The sequence below is a fragment of the Balaenoptera ricei genome, chromosome 5 (assembly GCF_028023285.1).
Source record: "Balaenoptera ricei isolate mBalRic1 chromosome 5, mBalRic1.hap2, whole genome shotgun sequence".
In the NCBI taxonomy this organism is placed as follows: domain Eukaryota; kingdom Metazoa; phylum Chordata; class Mammalia; order Artiodactyla; family Balaenopteridae; genus Balaenoptera; species Balaenoptera ricei.
Window position 1 is genome coordinate 79,747,514 of NC_082643.1, and position 22,588 is coordinate 79,770,101.

At 43.4% G+C, this 22,588-nt stretch overlaps 1 protein-coding gene across 6 annotated transcripts in view; it reads right to left on the reverse strand.

The window, feature by feature from the left end:
• The window catches only part of TBC1D1 (TBC1 domain family member 1), a 289,772-nt gene extending 281,674 nt beyond the window's left edge, over nt 1-8,098 (reverse strand). For all 6 annotated transcript variants that reach the window (XM_059923208.1, XM_059923211.1, XM_059923206.1 and 3 more), the window contains exon 1: nt 8,022-8,098. The gene's annotated coding sequence lies outside the window, so the exon portion shown is untranslated. The remainder of the gene's footprint in view (nt 1-8,021) is intronic.
• Nucleotides 8,099-22,588: the final 14,490 nt, after the last annotated feature.

Genomic DNA, 22,588 nt, shown 5'->3' on the forward strand with positions numbered 1-22,588 from the left:
AAAAAGATATCACAAATAAAGAAAATTACAGACCAATATCACTGATGAATACAGATGCAAAAATCCTCAACAAAATACTAGCAAACAGAATCCAAGAGCACATTAAAAGGATCATACACCATGATCAAGCGGGATTTATCCCAGGAATGCAAGGATTCTTCAATATACGCAAATCAATCAATGTGATACACCGTATTAACAAACTGAAGAATAAAAACCATATGATCATCTCAATAGATGCAGAAAAAGCTTTTGACAAAATTCAACACCCATTTATGATAAAACCTCTCCAGAAAGTGGGCATCGAGGGAACCTACCTCAACATAATAAAGGCCATATACAAAAAACCCACAGCAAACATCATTCTCAATGGTGAAAAACTGAAAGCATTTCCATTAAGACGAGGAACATGACAAGGATGTCCACTCTCACCACTATTATTCAACATAGTTTTGGAAGTCTTAGCCACGGCCATCAGAGAAGACAAAGAAATAAAAGGAATACAAACTGGAAAAGAAGAAGTAAAACTGTCACTGTTTGCAGATGACATGATACTATACATAGAGAATCCTAAAGATGCCACCAGAAAACTACTAGAGCTAATCAATGAATTTGGTAAAGTTGCAGGATACAAAATTAATGCACAGAAATCTCTTGCATTCCCATACACTAATGATGAAAAATCTGAAAGAGAAATTAAGGAAACACTCCCATTTATCATTGCAACAAAAAGAATAAAATACCTAGGAATAAACCTACCTAGGGAGACAAAAGACCTCTATGCAGAAAACTATAAGACACTGATGAAAGAAATTAAAGATGATACAAACAGATGTAGAGATATACCATGTTCATGGATTGGAAGAATCAATATTGTGAAAATGACTATGCTACCCAAAGCAATTGACAGATTCAATGCAATCCCCATCAAATTACCATTGGCATTTTTTACAGAACTAGAATGAAAAATCTTAAAATTTGTATGGAGACACAAAAGACCCCAATAGGCCAACGCAGCCTTGAGGGAAAAAAACGGAGCTGGAGGAATCAGACTCCCTGACTTCAGGCTATACTACAAAGCTACAGTAATCAAGACAGTATGGTACTGGCACAGAAACAGAAATATAGATCAGTGGAACAGGATAGAAAGCCCAGAGATAAACCCAGACACCTACGGTCAACTAATCTATGACAAAGGAGGCAAGGATATACAATGGAAAAAAGACAGTCTCTTCAATAAGTGGTGCTGGGAAAACTGGACAGTTACATGTAAAAGAATGAAATTAGAACACTCCCTAACACCATACAAAAAATAAACTCAAAATGGATTCGAGCTCTAAGTGTAAGACCAGACACTATAAAACTCTTAGACGAAAACTAGGAAGAACACTCTTTGACATAAATCACAGCAAGATCTTCTTTGATCCACCTCCTAGAGCAATGGAAATAAAAACAAAAATCAACAAATGGGACCTAATGAAACTTAAAAGCTTTTGCAAAGCAAAGGAAACTACAAACAAGACAAAAAGACAGCCCTCAGAATGGGAGAAAGTATTTGCAAATGAATCAACGGACAAAGGATTAATCTCCAAAATATATAAACAGCTCATGCAGCTCAATATTAAAGAAACAAACAACCCAATCCAAAAAATGAGCAGAAGACCTATATAGACATTTCTCCAAAGAAGACATACAGGTGGCCAAGAAGCACAAGAAAAGCAGCTCAACATCAGTAATTATTAGAGAAATGCAAATCAAAACTACAGTGAGGTCTCACCTCACACCAGTTAGAATGGGCATCGTCAGAAAATCTACAAACAACAAATGCTGGAGAGGGTGTGGAGAAAAGGGAACCCTCTTGCACTGTTGGTGGGAATGTAAATTGATACAGACACTATGGAGGACAGTATGGAGGTCCCTTAAAAAACTAAAAGTAGAATTACCCTATGACTCAGCAATCCCACTACTGGGCATATACCCAGAGAAAACCGTAATTGAAAAAGACACATGCACCCCAATGTCCACTGCAGCACTATTTACAATAGGCAGGTCATGGAAGCAACCTAAATGCCCATTGACAGACAAATGGATAAAGAAGAAGTGGTACACATACACAATGGAATATTACTTAGCTATAAAAAGGAACAAGGGCTTCCCTGGTGGCGCAGTGGTTGAGAATCTGCCTGCTAATGCAGGGGACACAGGTTCGAGCCCTGGTCTGGGAAGATCCCACATGCCGCGGAGCAACTGGGCCCGTGAGCCACAATTACTGAGCCTGCGCGTCTGGAGCCTGTGCTCCGCAACAAGAGAGGCCGCGATAGTGAGAGGCCCGCGCACCGCGATGAAGAGTGGCCCCCACTTGCCACAACTGGAGAAAGCCCTCGCACAGAAGCGAAGACCCAACACAGTCATAAATAAATAAAAAAATTAAAAAAAAAAAAAATTAAAAAAAAAAAAAAGATCTTTAAAAAAAAAAAAAAAGGAACAAAACTGGGTCATTTGTAGAGATGTGTATGGATCTAGAGACTGTCATACAGAGTAAAGTAAGTCAGAAAGAGAAAAATAAATATCGTATATTAACGCATATATGTGGAACCTAGAAAAATGGTACAGATGAACCGGTTTGCAGGGCAGAAATTGAGACACAGATGTAGAGAACAAACGTATGGACACCAAGGGGGGAAAGCGGTGGGGGAGGGGTGGTGGTGTGATGAATTGTTAGATTGGGATTGACATGTATACACTGATGTGTATAAAATGGATGACTAATAAGAACCTGCTGTATAAGAAAATAAATAGGGCTTCCCTGGTGGCACAGTGGTTGAGAGTCTGCCTGCCAATGCAGGGGACACGGGTTCAAGCCCTGGTCCGGGAAGATCCCACATGCCACCAAGCAACTAAGCCCGTGCGCCACAACTACTGAGCCTGTGCTCCAGAACCCGCGAGCCACAACTACTGAGCCCGCGTGCCACAACTACTGAAGCCCGCGTGCCTAGAGCCCATGCTCTGCAACAAGAGGAGCCACCACAGTGAGAACCCCGTACATCGCAACCAAGAGTAGTTGCTCACAGCAACTAGAGAAAGCCCACGCAAAGCAATGAAGACCCAATGCAGCCAAAAATTAAAAAATAATAAAAGAAAAAAAGAAAAAAGAAAAAGAAAAGAAATAAAATTAAATTTAAAAAAAGAAAAAAAAAAGTTCCATGAAACAGAAGAACCATTTGAATAATCCTAACAAACCATCAGATTATTTTTTAAGCCATCTCAAGCCACATCATCTGCACACAATCTGTGACCATCCTTTAGGACCCAGGTAGAGCCACTTATTCCAGGAAGCCTCTTGTGTCTCAGACCTCAGTAAGAAATACTCTGATCTGAGACAGCCTTCACTGATTTCTACTAGATTTTCGTGGCAAGGGCAGTGCCATGGACAGGTAAGAGGGACTACAAGGAAAACGTAAGAAGAGGAACAGAATCTAAGTGCTTGTCCTATTTCACCCAAACGATTATTTCCCAAACACTGCCATAGGGGTCTTGAATAAAATGAACCTGAAATCTTATAAAATATGGTAAATTTTATTATTTAGGGACTTCAGGGGAAGGAAGAGCTGATAGTGCCACACTTCTTAAAGAATTACTTCTCCGCTAATTCTCTCTAATTTTGGGGGTAGAAAACTTAGGCACCCAGCACAAATGGTTAAATAATTCATATAAGAGAATGTTTTCAAATAAATAAGATTTATCTCTGTGTGTGATTTTTTAACTATATTTTAACAGAATTTAAAAAATAAATTACATATGTATACATTTCATTGTTTAAATTCTTAAGTAGAACCTGGTAAACATAAGTAACATGCTTTACACAGAAGAAATAAAATAAATTGTCCTTTTCTTAATTCAAAATTATCATTATGAAATCATCATGATCCACCTGTTATTATTCTGTGCATTAAAAAGTAATGTCCTCAAGAAAAAGAGAAAAGAGATGCTCTGATCTGTTATTCCGGCGAGCATCTAGTCGTGTTCTCAGTAGCAGAGTCACCTGTGGACAAGCCCTATCCCTTACAGAGACCGTCTGCGTTCCACACAACTCCTACCCACCTCAGCCCATAAACATGGTAGAACTCAAAACACAAAGATACTCTTTTATTAGAACAGTTCCAATAACCTTGTTAGTGAGCCCTGCTATGCTACGTATCCCTGGAAGCATGCACCTAGAATCACAAAATTTTAAAGCTAGAAAGGTCCTTTCAAGCCGCTCAGAAATTTCCCTCATATGTGAGGGAGATGAGGAAACTGGAGAAGCCAAATGACTTGTCCAAGTTTGGTGACAGAATTAGGACAATCCAAGCCCCTGACTCCCATCCACGTGCTGCAAAGAACCTCAGTTTTCTTACGAAAACACTTTCAAGTGTGAAGTTGAGAAAACAAGTTACTTCTCCAAATCTCAAGTTTATTCTTATAAAAGAATGGAACAAGACCATCCTCAAGTTTTCTTCTGTCTCTAAAATCTGGTGAATCTCATTTTCATAACGTATAATACCAAATGTCCCCAGCATTGTGTGGGGATAGAAAGCTGCTCTCATCTTCCCTTCCAGAATATAAACATGGGAGAGGTACGTGAAGAAAGGGTGGGGTTTATTAATCAGGAAGAGAGAGAGGGGAAGGTGGGAGTCAGCTGGCCACCACTGGGAACCCCCTCTCTTCCCAGGCCCCCCTCCACTCCCTCCCAGCAAATCACAGAGAGTAGGATGGGGACTTTCCAGTAGCTAACCATACCACATCCCCTGGCCCAGCCTCCCCTCTCACCTCCTCAGAATGCTGGTGGGAGGGGAGGAGGGCGAGAGAGATGGATGAAGGAGGGCTGTTGGAAGCTTCTAGCTCCAGGCCAGGTTAGGAGCCAGTCAGTACTGATTAGCTCTCAGGGGCCTTCAGGATAGACAGGGAACCCCGAGTGGCCACTCATTTCCCCATGAGAATCAATGACTTAATTTTTCCGTTCTTTACCCTAGATAGAGTAGGCATGAGGCTGAACAGGATTATTCTGCCACCTGAATAATCTCATGCAGTGGGATCACTGGCTTGGCTCAGCTCTTTGTCCATTTCCTGCACAGAATCCTACCCAATCAGAGCAGTGTGCTGCTCACCCAGGAATCGCCCACAAGTCCCAAAGATCTTTGGAGCCGTCGGCTATTTCACTATCACGCAGAGCTCCTGGAGTCAGTGCTTCTAACATTCACATCATCAAGGATGCTCCAGTACCAGGCTTTGCCTCTCTAATTTGACACATAAAGTAATGCTGTTTTGAGTGATTCCCTTCCCATATAAATCAGAGCTAATTCAAGCCTAGTCCTTTAGAATGCCACTGTCACTTCTTGTATTCTCTTCTACTGTATTACACAGGACAAAGGGGTTGGGGGGAGGGCCTAGCTGGCCTCTAGGGGTTAGGTCTAACCCTCCCTGCTGCATGGCTGCTTTAAGTTTTTCTCCTAAAAGTAATAATATTAACTGTTAACACATAATACCACTAACTGTGAGTCTGTTAACAGGTTTAGCTCTCAAAACAACCCTGGCCAATAAGGACCATTATTGATCATATCCAAATAAGGACTATTATGGACTATAATGATCATTATCAGCTCCAACTGAAAGATGAGAGACCAGAAGGAAGTTGCTGGCACAGAAAAACGAGGTCACTTGCCCAAGGTCATACTAGCAGCAAGGGGCAGAACCAGGATTCGAACACAGGTCCCTCCACTTCACCCAGGTGAAGGTCGCCTCCTAGGGAAGTGGGACACAGAGACCATCAACAGCTGGTAATAAGGGAAGAGGGGCAAGCTGAATTATTTCTTCAGAGTTGCCCTTTTCTTCCTCAAACCGCCTGGTACTATGACAAACAATGTCACATGGGACAAAAGGTTAACACTGACATGGCTGCACCCAACCAGAAATGTTACCATAGCGAAAGGAGAAACCTCCAGAGCTCTCAGTGGGAAAGATACAGGTAGACTAAGTGGAGAGTTCCATTTGCAAAACTTTACTTTGATGCTAATAATTTATACCTACACCAATGAACATTTCCCCCATTTTACTGGTTTGCCAGTGGCTGGACAAATCCACATAAAGGCATTTATCTTAAATATCGCTTATTTCATTTACTACTTTGAGCCACACTTAGTCCTTCTATATCTCCTTGCACTCAGCTGATAATCTCAGGATACTCCACTGTGTTCACTTCAGAAAATTTCCCCTAAACATTTCCACAGCGCCCTTTAATTCACAGCTGCGCTCACTATCCAGTAGCTCATGTTTTGTCAATGGGTACTTAATGGAGAAATCTGGAGAGCAAGCACTTTTTATGGCCTTATTTCCCTATACATTGGTAGGAAAAAAAAGAAACTGGCAGATTCAAGACTGCCAGAGCTTTCCACTTCAAAGAGCTGTAAAACACCTGTTTACAAAAGCAGTCAGTCCTATTTTTTTTTTTTAATTTTTACTAATTATTCTATTTTTATTTATTTATTGGCCACACCGGGCGGCTTTCAGGATCTTAGTTCCCCCACCAGGGATCAAACCCAGGCCCCCTGCAGTGCAGGTGCAGAGGCCTAACCACTGGACCAGGAGAATTCCCAGTCAATCCTATTTTATGCAAACTTTTTCATGCAATGTCCTTATTCCTTAAGACATTCTTCAAGATTCCCAGGAAGGAGACGAGCAGGAGGCATACCTCCTCCCCAAGCAAGAGAAGCCATCTCAGCTCTAGGAAACGGTGGGGAACCCAGCTGTTTCAGGGATCCCTGACCAAGATAGTGACAGAACATCAAGTGTTCAGAAACATGAAGAGTCATTCTGCAAGGTGGATTCGCAGCCTCTTGGAACAGCTCTCGGTTCATTCCTTATCCCGACCCCTCCCACCCACAGCAGGCTCCCAAAACACAACAAAACCCGGAGGTGGCCGTGCTTCAGCTCCCACCAATCTCTTCTCACGTCTGGGGAAGAGAATGAATTTCTGCTTTCCCAAAGAAGGGGTTTTTATCAAGGCCTCTGCAGTTCCGTTTAAGGACAGAGCAAAAAGTTTAGAAGTTTGGACTTGTAGAGATAGCTGAGTTTCGTGGATGTGACCCATTTAAACCAGGTCCTTTAAAAATGCTCTTTCAAAGTCTGATTATATTAATAAATGAAATCACCCAATTATCTAAAAGGAAGAACGAGCGATCTATGAAGTGAATACCCATGAATTAATGTAGGGCACTCTGAAAACTAAACTGTTTGGTGGGAGGAACAATCATCAGTTTCGATTTTTTTTTTTCCTTTTTAAGTAACTTCCAGAGAACAATCTATTTAAATGAAATCGCCACACGTAAAGCCGCCTCTAGGTGGATTTCAAAGTTAATGACATCCCTTTTAAACACACACACACACACTCACACCCACAACAACAACGTGTGGCGAAGTTTGAGGGGGTCTCATAATCACAGACCGATCAGGAAGCTGCTAGAAACAATTAAGCAGGGTTTCAAAATGCCTGGTACAGGATGTGCCCATAGAAAGTAAAGTTGAGCGCACTGGTGGAGCTGCCAAAGTTGCTACTGCAAAGTACCCTGAACTTTTACAGGGTGGCCTGGGGTCACTCTGACCGCCCTTCCTCCGCCTGGTCGCCTTACAAACAAACACACTAGCCCTAGAGATACGTGGCGGGAGCGGCGAGGGGGGAGATGCGAGGACTGCGAGCGGGAGTGAAGGGCGGGGCAGAGGGAGGGTGCCTGCAGGAGCTCCAGGGTCGTTCTTAACTCGAAGAACGAGTTTCGCTTTCTTCCAAGTAGGGGACAACGAGGTGGCAATGAACTTCCTCCCCCCGAGAGACCCCCGCGCGGCAAGGACAGCAGGAACGCCCCTGGAGCGCTCGATTCCAGCTTTTCCGCGGGCACGGGCGCGCAGGGGCCTCCTGGGGTTGGGGTCGGCCGGGATGCCCAGCGAGGAGCCGGCGGGCTGGCGTGGGTGAGGCCCCAGGAAGCGCCTACCTGTGCGGCGGCGCGCTCGGAGCCCGGGGCCCGGCCGCGGCGCGCAGGTGCTGGGGGAAGCCCGGGGACGGCCTGGGCGGGCGAGGCGCGCATCGCGCCCGGCGGGCCGCTCTCTTCCCGCCGCGGGGCGCCGGGAAGGCTCCCGCCTCTTCTCCTGCCGGCTGAGGACACGGCGGGTCCCGCGGCGGCGGTAGCAACAGGCACCGAGGCGCGGGGACGGCGGCGGCGGCGGCGGCGGAGGAGGTGTCTGCGCGCGGCTCGCGTTTCCTCCTCCGCTGCAGGGCGAGCGCGGGGGAGGCGAGGGGAGGGCAGAACCCGGGATCTCCCAACTCGGTCCCCAGGGACCTGAGAGGGAGAAGCGATGCTTCCTCCCTCTCCACTGCGCCGTTTGACTCGCGAGCGGCATGGCCGGGACGGGCGAGTCCCACACGGACAACAGCTGCTGCAGTGCGGGTCCGTCGCGGCCTTCCTCCCTTCGCTATCTCTCCCCTCCCCAGCGGTCCATCCTCAACCCGCCCCCCCGGCCTCCAGCCCCGGCCCGGGAGAGGGTGTGCCGGGCGCCGCCCCCACCCAGCCCCAGAGCAGGGTCTTGGCCGCCGAACGCCTAGGGCTCCGGGGACGCGCAGCCCCGCGCGTGATTAAGGCCCTCGAGGAGGGATGTACGGTCGCACACCCTGTCTTTGGCGGCCTATTTATAGCAGGTAGCACTGCCCGCCGCGCTCTCCGCCTGCGCGGCTCTCAGCAGGTGGCACTGCCAGCCCGCTCTTCGCTCCCCTGCAGTAGCCTCGCCTCATCTGCACTCTCGCCTTCTCTCTCAGAAATGGACCAGGTGGAAACTGCACAGAACACAGCAAGGCGATCAAGCCACCTGACTCTCCCCCGCATCACCCTTTCTTCCCGTCCTAGGCAGGGAGTGAATTCGGCACTGGCATCCTACACGGCGCTTGCAGGCAAGGGTCGAAAATCAGGGACTCAGGGAATAGCCGGAGGCTGAAGTGCCCTGCCCTATTAAACACCAGTAAACCCATTCCCGAACAACTGCGGAGTGACGCAGAGGCTAGACTGGGCGCCTTTCCCCTTCCTCCTGGTGTGGCGCACGCACGTTCCGCCGTTGTTTTCTCTCTCTCTCTCTCTCTCACTCACTCACTCACACCTGGGTTTGGAGAAACTCCCAGCGGCCTAGGGAGATGTAAGACGTCTGAGAAAGCGGGCTCCTAGGATTAGATGGCAGTGTGCAGAAAACAGGCAAACCTCCCAAATCCCTGTCCCACCACGTAAAAGGGGGCAGTTTCACTCCCAGGGGTAGGTAGAGGGATCTGAGGAAAGTGGGGGACTTAGCAGAGAGGGGAAAGCAGGAAGAAGAGGGAGATGGACGTGGGGTAGGTGGGGAGGTGGGTAGGCAGCCGCAGAAGGCGACGGCATCTTTCAGGATTTTTTGCTTAGTGTTAGCTGCAGGCTAACTTTAGGGAAGTAGCTGAATTTGAGCTGCAGGGTTGGACGTGAACCCAAGTCCCAACTCTACCACTTGGTGGGCTTAGACAAGCTGCTGGACCTCTGGTCTCCTTTCTTTTACCTGTAAAATGGGACCAATACACACTTTATGAGACCATTGTGAGGATACAATGGCAAAGTGTACGTAAAGTGCTTAGCACAGTGGCACATACATGGACCTCAACGAATGGCAGCAGCTATTGTTACCGTGGCTCAGGATGCAAGTACAGGTCCAAGGTTCTCCCCTCCCTCCTTCCTCCCTTCTCCTTCCAAGAACAGTGAGTTGCTAGAAGCTGAGGAGGCTCTTGGAGCCTTTTTTTTTTTTAAGACTTTTTTTTTTTTTTTTTTTTTTAAGCGGGCCAATCTCAAAGTCTCTATTGAATTTGTTACAATATTGTTTCTTGGCCAGGAGGCGCCTGGGATCCCAGCTCCCTGACCAGGGATTGAACCCACACGCCCGGCAGGGGAAGTCTCAACCACTGGACCAGCAGGGAAGTCCCAGGCAATTGGAGCCTTTTTGATTAGGACTACCTTATGGTCCCTGATCCCATTCCCCTGGATGCTCACATCCCAGGGAGTTATATTTAAGTGGGATACAAAAGTTTTATCCACAGCTTTATTTAAAACTTATAATACTGGTAGCTATTATTCGTTGAGGGGCTAGTCTATTTGGGGCATTGTGGAAGCCACTTTATATATATTGTCTCTAATCTTCACAAAAATTCTTTAGGGCAGAGATAATTAAATCCACTTGACTAATGAGGAAACTAAGAGGTTAATGCCTCTTTGGACCACAGAACTAGTAGGTTCTGGGATCTAGATCCAAAGACTGTTATAACACACTTCCTCTCTGGTCACTGTGTAGCTCTCTTGTAGCACTCAATTCGTTCGTTATAGCACAGTTGTTTGTGTACTTAGCCTCATATCTTTTTAAAAAAAGAGGTAAGGGGACTTCCCTGGTGGCGCAGTGGTTAAGAATCTGCCTGCCAATGCAGGGGACACGGGTTCGAGCCCTGGTCCGGGAAGATCCCACATGCTGCGGAGCAACTACGCCCATGCGCCACAACTACTGAAGCCCATGTGCCACAATTAATGAAGCCCACGCGCCTAGAGCCCGTGCTCCGCAACAAGAGAAGCCACCGCAACGAGAAGCCCGCGCACTGCAATGAAGAGCAGCCCCCACTTGCCAAAACTAGAGAAAGCCTACGTGCAGCAACGAAGACCCAACACAGCCAAAAAAATATAAATAAATAAATAAATAAACATAAATAAATAAAATAAAACTAAGCATGTAATTTGGGTAATCACTTATTGTGAATAAAACCTCATTTAAAAAAAGAGGCAAGGAATATATGCAGACGTAAATACTCTAATGATTATAATGTTTATTGGGTTATGGAAATTGTTCTTCATTAGGTTATAAGACCAGGTAAACCAGTTAAAACATATTGTTACCTCTCGGATCACACCATAATCATTCCCCATTTTTGTCTCCAACTCACTCGTACAGTTCTCGTCCCCTCTCTGCAGCAGCCTGCCGAGCACACTTACCTCCAGAGTGCTAGATGTCAAGACAGACACACTCATCCATTTCGCTGACATCCCCAAACTGCCTTTCATACACGACCGGCCAGATGATAGTTGAAACTATTACCTAACAACACTGGTCAGGTCAAGGCTGGACGCTGCACACAGAACATCCTGGCCAGAACTCCCTTCCATCCTGCCTTTTACTCCCTTTGCGTTTCCTCATTAATCCCCTCCACGCCCACTCCATCCACACCCCCAGTCCCAGAGTGCAGGAAAGCTTAGGTAGAGGTAGGCAGCCAGATGGTGTGCTAATCAGGTCACAAAGGTAGGAAGTGGAAGAGGTGGGGTACAGAGGCAGGCCCAGGCCCCATGTCTCTCATAATATTCCTTCCCTCCACTCCACTGCTGTAATCTAGCAAGTTGTGGCTCAGAGGTTTACAATTTAGTGGCAAATGACCATTTCTCTGACCCCGTAACCTGAGTTAGGGAAGCGTCACGACCTTGTGAGAAGCAGTGATTTCTGCATCACTTTTCCAGTTCCCAGGGTCAGTTAGTGCCCTAGGGATAATAACAAGGGATTTTATAATACTTTTAGCTTCCTGAAAACAGAACTCCCTTTATAATATGTGATAAACATTTTCAAACTTTTTTGCTGCAAAGCATTGTCTCAGAGAGTAGAGGAGAGCCTGCCATCAACCTCATTGGCACTCATTTCTAGCAGCTCTGGAAGAAATAACAAAGGGGACTTTGGGACTAATGGTGTTCCTGGGATGGCAGGATAAAGACTGTTGAACAGGAAGGGGACATCCATGTGCAGAGCAGAAAGGTAAGAGTGACAACCCAGCTCTTACCTGCAAGCGCCATTGCTCTAGGAGGGAAGTGGCTCCTTTCCCTTGTCACACAGATGTGTGACTCCCAGCAGGGCTGGTACGCTGCCAAGGCAGAGGCTGGGGCAGCAGGGCCTTGGTGATGGCAACAGAGAGCTCTCTGGGGCCCGAGATGGTAGTTCTTTAAGTCACCATTAACAAAACCAGGTAGGGAATGGGGCCAGACACTGTTGTGACTCTGCTTCCAGCCCCTGATTCTCCTGAAATCCTGCCATGGATCATTTTGGGGGGGCTTCCCCTATAGATTCTTTCTTAATTTAGCTATTTGCCCCGTAATTAGTTGTTCATTCCCAAAAACCAGGAGCACTGATATCAGCTTTAAGATGGTTGTGGAGCTCTAAAAAATTGTGAACCACTGGCACCATTAAATCAAGTTGGGAGGCCCAGAGGCTGAAAGAAAACAGAGGCCACTTTACTTTTAAAAAGTTAAGGGGACCATATATAAATCTAGAATGAAAAGCCTTTGGTTAATGTAGAAAAGAGACCTTTAATAAAATTACTCATCCTTATTACATCTATCAGTTACTTATTTAAATGTTCATATTAGTTGGAAATCCAAACTCTGATTATTGCTATGATATGTTTTCACCTAACTTCCAAATATACAAAATAAGGTAAGAGTTTTAAACCAGTGGGTCTATTTCCAAAATTGGCGTAGAGGCAAGAAATTAAGATTGTATTGGATAGAACCCTAGGAGAGTAAGGTGGCTCACTGGTTGTTCGGTGGTGGCTTCCTGGAGCCCTCGGGGGAGAAGGTTTCTAAGGCAAGTCTGAGCTCAGTGGGGAAGGCTGCGAGATGAAGCAGCGTGCCTGCCTGGGGCTAGGAAGAGGCAGCATTGCAGCACCAATGCTGGGTAACTTGCCAATCCTGCCAACCCAAGGCATGACTATCAGCATCTAAAGAGTACATAAGTCATGCCCAAGTATCTTTATGAGCTGTAAGAAACATTCTTCACGACAAGATAATGAAGTCAAGAGCGAAGAGTACATTACATTGACTTGACTACAATACAAGGGCCTTGAAATTGCTTTCCAAAAGGCTTGAGAATGATAAAATACAGTGGAGTAAATAAATAAAACAAGCAGATAACCGATGTAAATTTTTGAAATTTCACCTATTAAAATAAACAAAAATGTTACTGCCCGGGAGAACTTGTACTTGCACTTGTGCTTGCAATGGATGAGAATGCATAAATCCATGCGGTGTGAGAACCAGTGAGCTACGTCCTCAAGCCCCAGCGTGGCTGCTGTGAGAGCCTCCTCTCCTTTTATAGACAAAGCAGATAGAACTCTGGGCACTGGTTCCACTTGCCTTTTCAGCTCCCGCTCCTACTTGTTAAATCATTGCTCGTCACAAGCAGCCGTCCCACACAGCTCTCTGACATTATCCAGCCTTTCCATGGGCTTCCCCCTTCCCACCTGAGCTGGTTTGGTGGGCTGCAGCAACAAGCACAAACTGAGCAATTGTTAGATAGCACGTCACCTTTTGTTATATCTACATTTGTCTAAAGTCTCTAAGAATCTCTTTGTAAGTTGTCAGAGTTACGGATCTCAGGGATTTTACCCAGACTGGTAAGATGACTAAACTTCCAGCACTGCAAGATCCCCACTTTATTTGATTCCAGATGCCATTATGACCTTGCTGGTACTTAATGTGTAATCTCATTTAGAAAATGCAGTAGGCGGCTAACTGGTCTCCCTGCTGCTGCCCTTGCCCCCCTACAGTCTATTGTCAATACAGCAGCCAAGTGAATCTGTGAAGATATTAGTTGGGCCATGTCACTGCTCTGCTTAGAATCCTCCCATGGCTTCCCAGATTTCCCAGAGTCAAAACCAAAGTCCTTATAATGGTTATGGAGTTTATGGGACCTTCCCCTTTCCCCATCCCCACACCACTTCCTCTGACTTTATGGTCTGCTACCAGTCTTGGCTCACTCTGCTCTAGCCATATTGGCCTTGCTGCTACTCAGGCCTGTCAGGGACACTCCTGCCACAGGGCCTTTGCACTCACTATTCCCTCTGCTGGTCATGCTCCTCCCTTAGATATTCACATTGGCCCCCCTCACCCCACCCCTACTTACTGCACCTTCTTTAGTCTTTGTTTAAATACTACCTTCTCTCTGAGGCCTTCTCTGACCAACCTTTTGAAAATGGAAACACACACACACAAACACACACACACTTAGACTTCTCATCCCCCTTTCCAGTTTTATATTGCTTCAGAGCATTTATCACCCTCTAAGATACTGTATTAGTCACTTGCATTTCTTATTTGTCGTCTGTTTCCACCCTGCTCCCCCTCTATGAGGGCAGAACTTTTTTCCGGTTTTATTCACAGCTGTATCTCCAGTGCATAGAGCCCAGGATGTAGTGGGCATTCAATAAATATGTGCAGAACAAATGAAAATAACTTGTAACACATGACATTTGTGAATTCACTGAATGTCTATGTAATACTTCCCTTAGGTTAGAAACATTTTAGGTTTCCCTCTGTTTACCCCTTGCACCCTCATCAAGTTTCTCAACTGTCCTAGGAGATATGTCAGTCCTTCCCCCAAAGTGAGCTATTGTTAAAGCATGTGACTCCTTGCTTATCCTCAACAGAGGATCAGATTTTCCAATATACTGTACAAGGATTGCAAAATCTTGGAAAAACTGAGAACTCATCCACGCTCAATGTTTGTCAAAAATTTGGTTAAGGAGAAGATCATTTTGGAAAACTTCCTGAAAGCTATACAGTCCAACTGGCCCTCTAGCATCTGTATCCTCTAAAATCAGTTCCTGTATCAGATGAACCCAAGTGAAGAGCAGTTTGCCTAGACTGTATCCAGAAAATTTTCTTTTATCGAGTTGTACTTTGACATGATCCCATTTGCCAATATTGGGGGGATACATTTTATAAAAAGGCTCTTTTCAGTCTGAGATATTGTTTAATACCTTACACAATGTCCTTTCAAGGAGAATCCAGGAAGTAGTTTCTCACGGTGCTCCACCAGGAATAACTGTTCTTTCCTTGAGCAACTAGTTGTATTTCCATCCCTGGACTGACAAATGGGCTCAAGGAGTCCATTGCTTGGCAAGTATCCAGGTCATTTTGTATAAAGTCACAAGTACTCGTTCTAAGCCCTTGCCAGCTTGTGCCAATTTTCATCCATCTAAGACAAAATATGAATAACAATGTATAATTTCATAAGACTAAACTGGCCTATCCTGTATTATGGGATCACATTCTTCCTGCTTTGTAGCTACTAACAAAGAAAGTCTTTCTTTTATGAAATGATGGTGAGTGTCAATGGTAGAAACTTCTGTTTGCTTGTTTTAGTTTTGTTTTTTAATGTCTTTACCTGGCAAAAGAACATGATAGCATGTTTTCTCAGTTCCCAGTTTGGGGGGAAATTTTACTGGTTTGTAAAATCCAAAGTCTTGGGAGCACTGGTTTTCTACCTTACTCCTAGCTTCATTCAACTTCACCTACATTCTCTCCCTTTAACCCTATTTTCTTATTTATTTATTGTTAAATTTTTTGTTGCCTTGCACGCATTTAAGCCCCCTTCAAGCATTTCTGGGATCTAGCAGACATGAATGAATGTATGAGTGAACGAATGAACGAAAGGCCAGGCAAAGGACATATCAACTTGCTTGGTACAGCCTCCAGCTCCACACTGTACCAGATGCTCTCATTCATCATCCCCTGGCATGGTATCTGCAAGTGTGCAGTGTGTAGTGCTTTGTAATTGACATCTCACGGTACTTAACCTTCTTGGAGGCCCTCAAAGGTAAGTGTTATTTTCCCCCTTTCCCTCATTACATACATGAAGAGATTTAGGCTTAGAGCATTTGAATTCTCCTAAGGCAGAAAACTTATGGGGGAGAAACTGGAATTTTAACCTAGATGTTCTGCCTCCAAGCCTAATTCTTTTCCTCTATAACATATTACTGGCTTTTACAATGACTGTTTTTGAGGGTGGTAGTGTACAGAGTTGTTGTTGTTGTTTTAAGAAGACATAAAGAGAATCTGGTTATTTCCCTGGCTTTCAGAATAACCTTCCTTGTTGCAAGGTATTCTATGGGAGGGCGGTGTTTCTGCTGGGCTCCTCTGACCTCCCCCCTTTAGCTTGGGGGAATGTCCATTGAACTGAATCAAGGTTCCCCTTATCAGTGCACACTGAAGAAACGCGCTGCAGGGTAGTCTCCTTTTGATCACTTTTTCTATTGCCTAGTACTTCCTATTGTGCAACAGCATTATAGTGGGAGCTTGCCTCACTACTTAGTAAAGCCGAGCTAGAGACATTCGGCCCTCTTCTCATTTTCCTGTTGCTAAATATAAAATGTAAGATGAAGTTCTCCTATTATTCAAAGGAAAGGAACTTGAGTCCTTAAATTTGAAGCTTAGAGAAAAAATTAAGGTGGAGTTAGAATTTACCAAGATTCCCAGATTGGCAGGTATGTACCACGAAAGGCTTAGAAGAGTCAACCAGCAGAGAGATTTGTTGATTAGTGATTCTTTGTATGGACTTGGACGAGACACTGAAGTGATGTAAAGAAATGTGAGACATCGTCCCTGTCTTCAGGACTTTAAGCTTTTCTAATTCAGGGTCAACAAACTTTTCTTAAAGGCCGATTTAGTAAGGCTTTTAGCCTTTGCAGGCCATTCCGTCTCTGTTCCAACTTTCAGCTTTGTCATTATAGTGCAAAAGTAGCCATAACAAGTAAGCAAATGAATATTGTTGTGTCCTAGTGAATATGGATACTGCCATTGGAATTTCATGAATTTTTGCATATCAGGAACTATTATTCTTAAAAAAATGTTTTTTCAATCATTTAAAAATATAAGAAAAAAAATAAAAAATAAAAATATAAGAATTACTACATCAAACTAAAAATTTCCTGCACAACAAAGGAAACCGTCAACAAAACGAAAAGGCAACCTATGGAATGGGGAAAACATTTGCAAACCACGTATCAGATAAGGGGTCAATATGTGCTTCATTATCAACATATTAAATAACAAAATCTGGCCACGGGTCTAATAGGGTCTAATAACTACCATAATTTTGTGGTGATGAGGATATATGATAGTCTGAGATACCTGTGGCAGCTGAAATGTGACATGAACATAGGTGATTTCTATTGATGACAAAGTTGCAGGGCCTGATGATACTTCTGTGGTTTGTTGCCTGCATTCATAATCGAAGGAATTTCTAAATTTTAGTTAGAACTGCTAGAAGTAACTTAAAAAGTGTTTTTATTTTCCATCCAAGTTCACTGACTCTTTGCATTCTATGCACAGAATCGTTGGAGAAACTTTGATCTCAGGTTAGGAGCTCCTGGGAAGTCAAGGAGAATGTGGGGAAATTGGGCAGTTAGAAGGTTCTCGTCTTTGAGAGCAACAATTTTAATAGAGCTGAGAAGACAGCGGAATTGAAGGGCATTGATTCGGCAATGTTGGTTTGCAAAATGGCTCCCAAATGCAAGGGCAAGAAGAGACTGAAGAAAGAGGCAGGATGGGCTAGTTAAATGGCTGTTGCCTTAAGTCACTCATTTTTGGGGTGTTTTCCTTTTTTTTTTTTTTTTTTCCTCTCTTGTTGCAGAGCACGGGCTCCAGGCACGCAGGCCTCAGTAGCTGTGGCTCGCGGGCTCTAGAGCGCAGGCTCAGCAGCCGTGGTGCACGGGCCCAGCCGCTCCGCGGCATGTGGGATCTTCCCGGACCAGGGCTCGAACCCGTGTCCCCTACACTGGCAGGTGGATTCCCAACCACTGCGTCACCAGGGAAGCCCTGGGGTGTTTTCTTATGCAGCAAAAGCTAACTAATACAGGTGGGTAATGTATTTTCCAAATCTATGTTTCCTGGCAATTTTCCCATATTCCATGAGTTCTCCAAGATTAACACACTGTGTGTCAGGATAACATCTACAACTATTCTTAGTACCCAGAGAGATTCTTTCGAGTTGTGAGTATTTTCTGTGTCAGGTTACCCAACCTGGGCTTCAAAAATCCAGTTACATGTGACATGCTACAAGATCACACTTGGATATCAACGTCACCTACCAATTATCACAAGTCATTTCTTCCTATAACCAGTGACAAGACTCCACAAATCTGTGTTAAAAATTTCCCTTTGACGTTCCATAACCACAGAAGCTCCTTTAGGTTTGAATGCTCTTTTGAAGAAAGACCCTATTCCTGTCACACTGACCAGCCTCAGGTGGCCATGGATCACTGCCTAGGCTTTGTAAACTTAGGCAAATTACTTACCTGACTTCTGTTGGTTCTCAGTGTCTCCAACCATGAGATGGGGATAAAAGTAACCGTAATTACCTTACAATGTTGTCAATAGAATTAATGAGTTAGTAAAGGTAAAATACTTAAAATCTGGCGTGTAGTAGAGCTGCCATTATTGCTATATTTCAGTGTTGCAATTTGTCTCCTTTTCCTTCTTCTCTGGATCTTAACAGCTTTCTTCCCTGTTCCATCTCTTTGCAGGGAGAACAGGATACTAACCTAATAGACTATTTCAAATAACTCCAATCTTTTTGGAAACTAAGACTCCAGGAATTCAGCATTTATGCTGCTTCAGAAGCAGTGTAATGATTGCTGTAAAGAAAAAGTCTGAGACATTTTTCTCTTTTAAATGGTCAAGGTTTTTCCAGCAAGGACAGGAAAGCTTCTTCAAAGCCAGTAACATTTTTCAAGTTAAAATTTAACAATTTGGAAGTCTTTCAAAATTCCTTCAAACCCTGTTCTTCCAAAATGAGATTTTTCTGGAACTAGTGGGGTGTGCAGGAAAGCAGTCAGCGCTGGGCCAGTTCTGGAAGCATGTAGACTGTGCAGGTGTGGAGGACGCTTAGAATTCACATGGACATTAGTGCTAGGTAAAACAGAACAAAATGTTTTTAAATGGACAGTTGAACTCCAAAGAAAAGAAAATTTCCTAAGTGTTAAAAAAAAAAATTTTCCTTGGTAAATTGAGAAGAGCAGAAAGCAGCTGCTGGAACCCCTGTGGCCTCAGGAAGGTATGAGACCAAGTGTGGGCCTCAAGGACTGGGGTTTAACATCTCTCTCTCTCTCTCTCTGTCTCTCTCTCTCACACACACACACACACACACACACAGCCATGCATGGGCACCTGGAAATATGGCCCCAGGCTGATAGGAGGCAGGGAGTTGGAACTGATTCACTCGTCTTTGTTTTTTTATTTTTTCTCCCCTAAAATTTCTATTGGATTCTTTTTTCAAGTCTCTTGTTCTTATTTATGGTGTCCTATCTTAATTCCTTAGTGTACAAGACACCTGAAAAGGACTGTGCCTCTGTGAGAAGGGAACTAGAAAAAAAATGTACTTGCTGGTCCAGGATCTGGGAAGCTTGTAGTTTGTTTGAGACACTGGATAGGGATGGGGGGTGGGCTGGGGGTCAGAGGTGGGGAGAGTGAGTTTGTGATCAGAAATCAGAACTCCAAACCTGTGTCACATGAATGTATGAAGTGTGGATTTATGCTTACAAGTTGGCATAGGATTCAAATAATAATTCTAATAAAAGTAGCATAAAAATTCATCACCAGAACTTCCCTAGTGGTCCAGTGGCTAAGACTCTGCACTCCCAATGCAGGAGACCCAGGTTAGATCCCTGGTCAGGGAGCTAGATCCCACACGCTGCAACTAAGAGTTCACATGCAGCAGCTAAGAGTTCGTATGCCACAACTAAAGATCCCACATGCTGCAGTGAAGATTGAAGATCCCGCCTGCATGCCACAACTAAGACCTGACACAGGCAAAACGAAAAACAAATAACAAAACAAAAAAACTCATCACCAACTTTGTTAGAAGAGTTACACATATCTTCTCCCAGATTGTGGATTGTCTTTTAATTCTATTTATAATGGCTTTTATTATACAAATGTGGTCAACTCTTTTGCTTTATGGTTTGGGCTTTTGATGTCTCTTAAGAAATCCTTCTCTACCATGATATCATAGAGACAATTTCCTACAGTTAATTTCTTCTAAAATTCTTTTTAAAGTCTGCAACAGAAAGTTTTAAAAGTATTTTTAAAATTGAAGTATAGTTGATTTACAATGCTCTGAATTTCTTCTAAAAATTTCAAAGTGTTGTTCACATTTAGATCTTGAATCCAACTGCAGTTTACTTTTCCATATGGTTTTGGATACGGTTTGAGGTAGGGATCTAATTTTAGTTTTTTCATCTAGACAGCTAATTGTTCCAGAATTTTTTACTCAGTAGTTCTTTCCTTACAGACGTATGATGCCATGTTGGCCATATACCAGTTTCTTCTATATACATTTGCTTATTTGTTATTTCCTTCCACTGGTTTATTTGTTCATCTCTCTGCCAAATTTATTTACTGTATCTTTATAATGAATCCTAATAAATCCTAATAAGAGCACAATTTCCCTCTTTTTATTGTTATAAACTGTGAAGAGTCTGAGAATTTATCTGTTTGCAAGCTAAGAAGTTAGTCTGTCACTGATTCATGGATACAAGTAGAAGACATGAGAGGCTGGTGAGTCAGAGGCAAAGGACTTTATTGCTCACAGCACAGCACTCACAGCACAGCTGGCAGCATAAGCTTTACGTTCACCTCAGTTGCCCCTGTCCCCAAGTTCCACGTGTGACATGGAAGAGCTGAGATGAATGCTGCACATGTCACCATGAGGAACCTGAGCTTAGGAAACCCCAAACTTTAAAGGCGGATGCTAGCAAACCTGCCTGTCCTTTTCCCCAGAGGGAGACACTTCTTAAATATCCTGGATGTCAAACAAATCTTCCCTCTGCCCTGGAGGGAGACACCATCTCTGTCTTCCAAAGCTGTTTGCTGTATAAACATCTTTGAAAAGATAGTCTAGAAAAAAATGTCAGTGTGTCTGCTCAGGAGATGTGCAGAAATGCAAGAGACCAATAGAGCGTTGTCTCCCAACATTACTTCTTCGGTATTATTCTGTTTACTGTGGCTCTTTGTAATAGGGAAGAAAAAAATCTGACTTCATATAGGGGCTGTTTCTTTTACTTTAACCTTTGTACCCTACTGCTTTTGCAACAGGTTAAGAATGTTGTCTATAGCCTGGAATACACAGAATAGCCCACTCTCAAGGCTCTGACCTTTAAAAGTATAACACTTTTCCATTCATATAGAGATAAAAAGTTGCAGAACAGAGAATAACATTTGTCTTGTTGGAGGTTTACAGGAACATCCTGACCTGATCTATCCATGTGGACAGCTGCAAGAACAAAGGATCCCAACACCGAGAAGCTGTGCAACAACCAACCACAGCCTTTTAGTAAAAGAAGCCTGAATTCTAACTTGGGTAAGATGGTTCTTTGGGACACTTAGTCCACCATCTCCTTGGTCTGCTGTCTTTCCGAATAAAGTCACCATTCCTTGCCCCAACAACTCATCTCTTGTTGCCTGTTGTGCGGTGAGCAGTACCAGCTTGTACTTGGTGATACCTTTACTCTTCCATATGAATTTTAAAATTAATTTGTATAGTTGTTTTGGGTAGCACTATGTTACCAGATATAAATTTATACAAATCTTTTTGAAATGCATTCTTTACAACCATGTATAAATAGTATATTATAATTAATGACTGTAATTATAGGCATGCAAAGCAATGAACAATTTAAAGAAAGATTACAAAACAAAAAAATAGTTTAAAAAACCCAATGACAGCAACAACAACAGCAACAGAACAGTGAAACCCCTGGGACCTTGCAGAAGTAAATATAAAATTGCCTTGTAATAACATTTTTACAACATAGGGCGCAAAGAACTCTCCCAAATTAAAAGAAACAAAAACAGAAAAAAAAAAGAAAACAAATCTCTGCTGAAAATAAAAACAAGCAAATTCACAAACACTAGGAAACAATCCATTGTGTGGGACAGTCAATACATACAACAAACTGAAGAAATAGTATCTCAAGAACTTTATAGAGCAAGATGTAAGAGAGACTAAAGCAAGCATATTAAAAATTATTCATAAACAAAAACCAAAAATGGGAACCAAGAAGATGGAATGGGACACTAACAATAAAGAGAAGGAAGATTTGAAAAAGGATCAAATAGAACTTTCAGAAATTTTTTAAAAAGCAACAACATTGAAATTTGAAATTCCAAAGAAGGATTGAATAGCAGATTAGGAAAAGCTCATGAGACATTAGTGAGCTGGAAGACAGTTCCAGATGAGAGGGCAACGCAGAGATAAAGAAGTAGAAAACAACGAATATAGTAACCTAATATAATAATGAAATGGAAAAATATCAAAGAGCAAGAAAAAAAGTCTTAAAAGCATTCAAGTATTGAGCAAAAGATACAATTGTACTTACATGAAGCTTAGGAACGGGAAAAATGAATCCATGGTATTAGCTGTAAACAGTGGTTATCTCTGGGGGTTGAGGGAAGGGTTCCAACTGAAAAGGGCATGAGGGTACCCTTTGATACCCTTTGAGATAACGGACATGTTTTATATCTTTATATCCATGCTTTCATGGATACTTAAAATCTAAAAAGTCACTGAGCTGTACATTTAAGATTTTGTGCACTTTATTGTATGTATTTTACACCTTAATAAAAACATGACTTAAAAAAGCAATCAGAAAGAAGGAAAAAAAAAAACTATCTACAAAGGGATGACAGCTAGAGTAATAGCA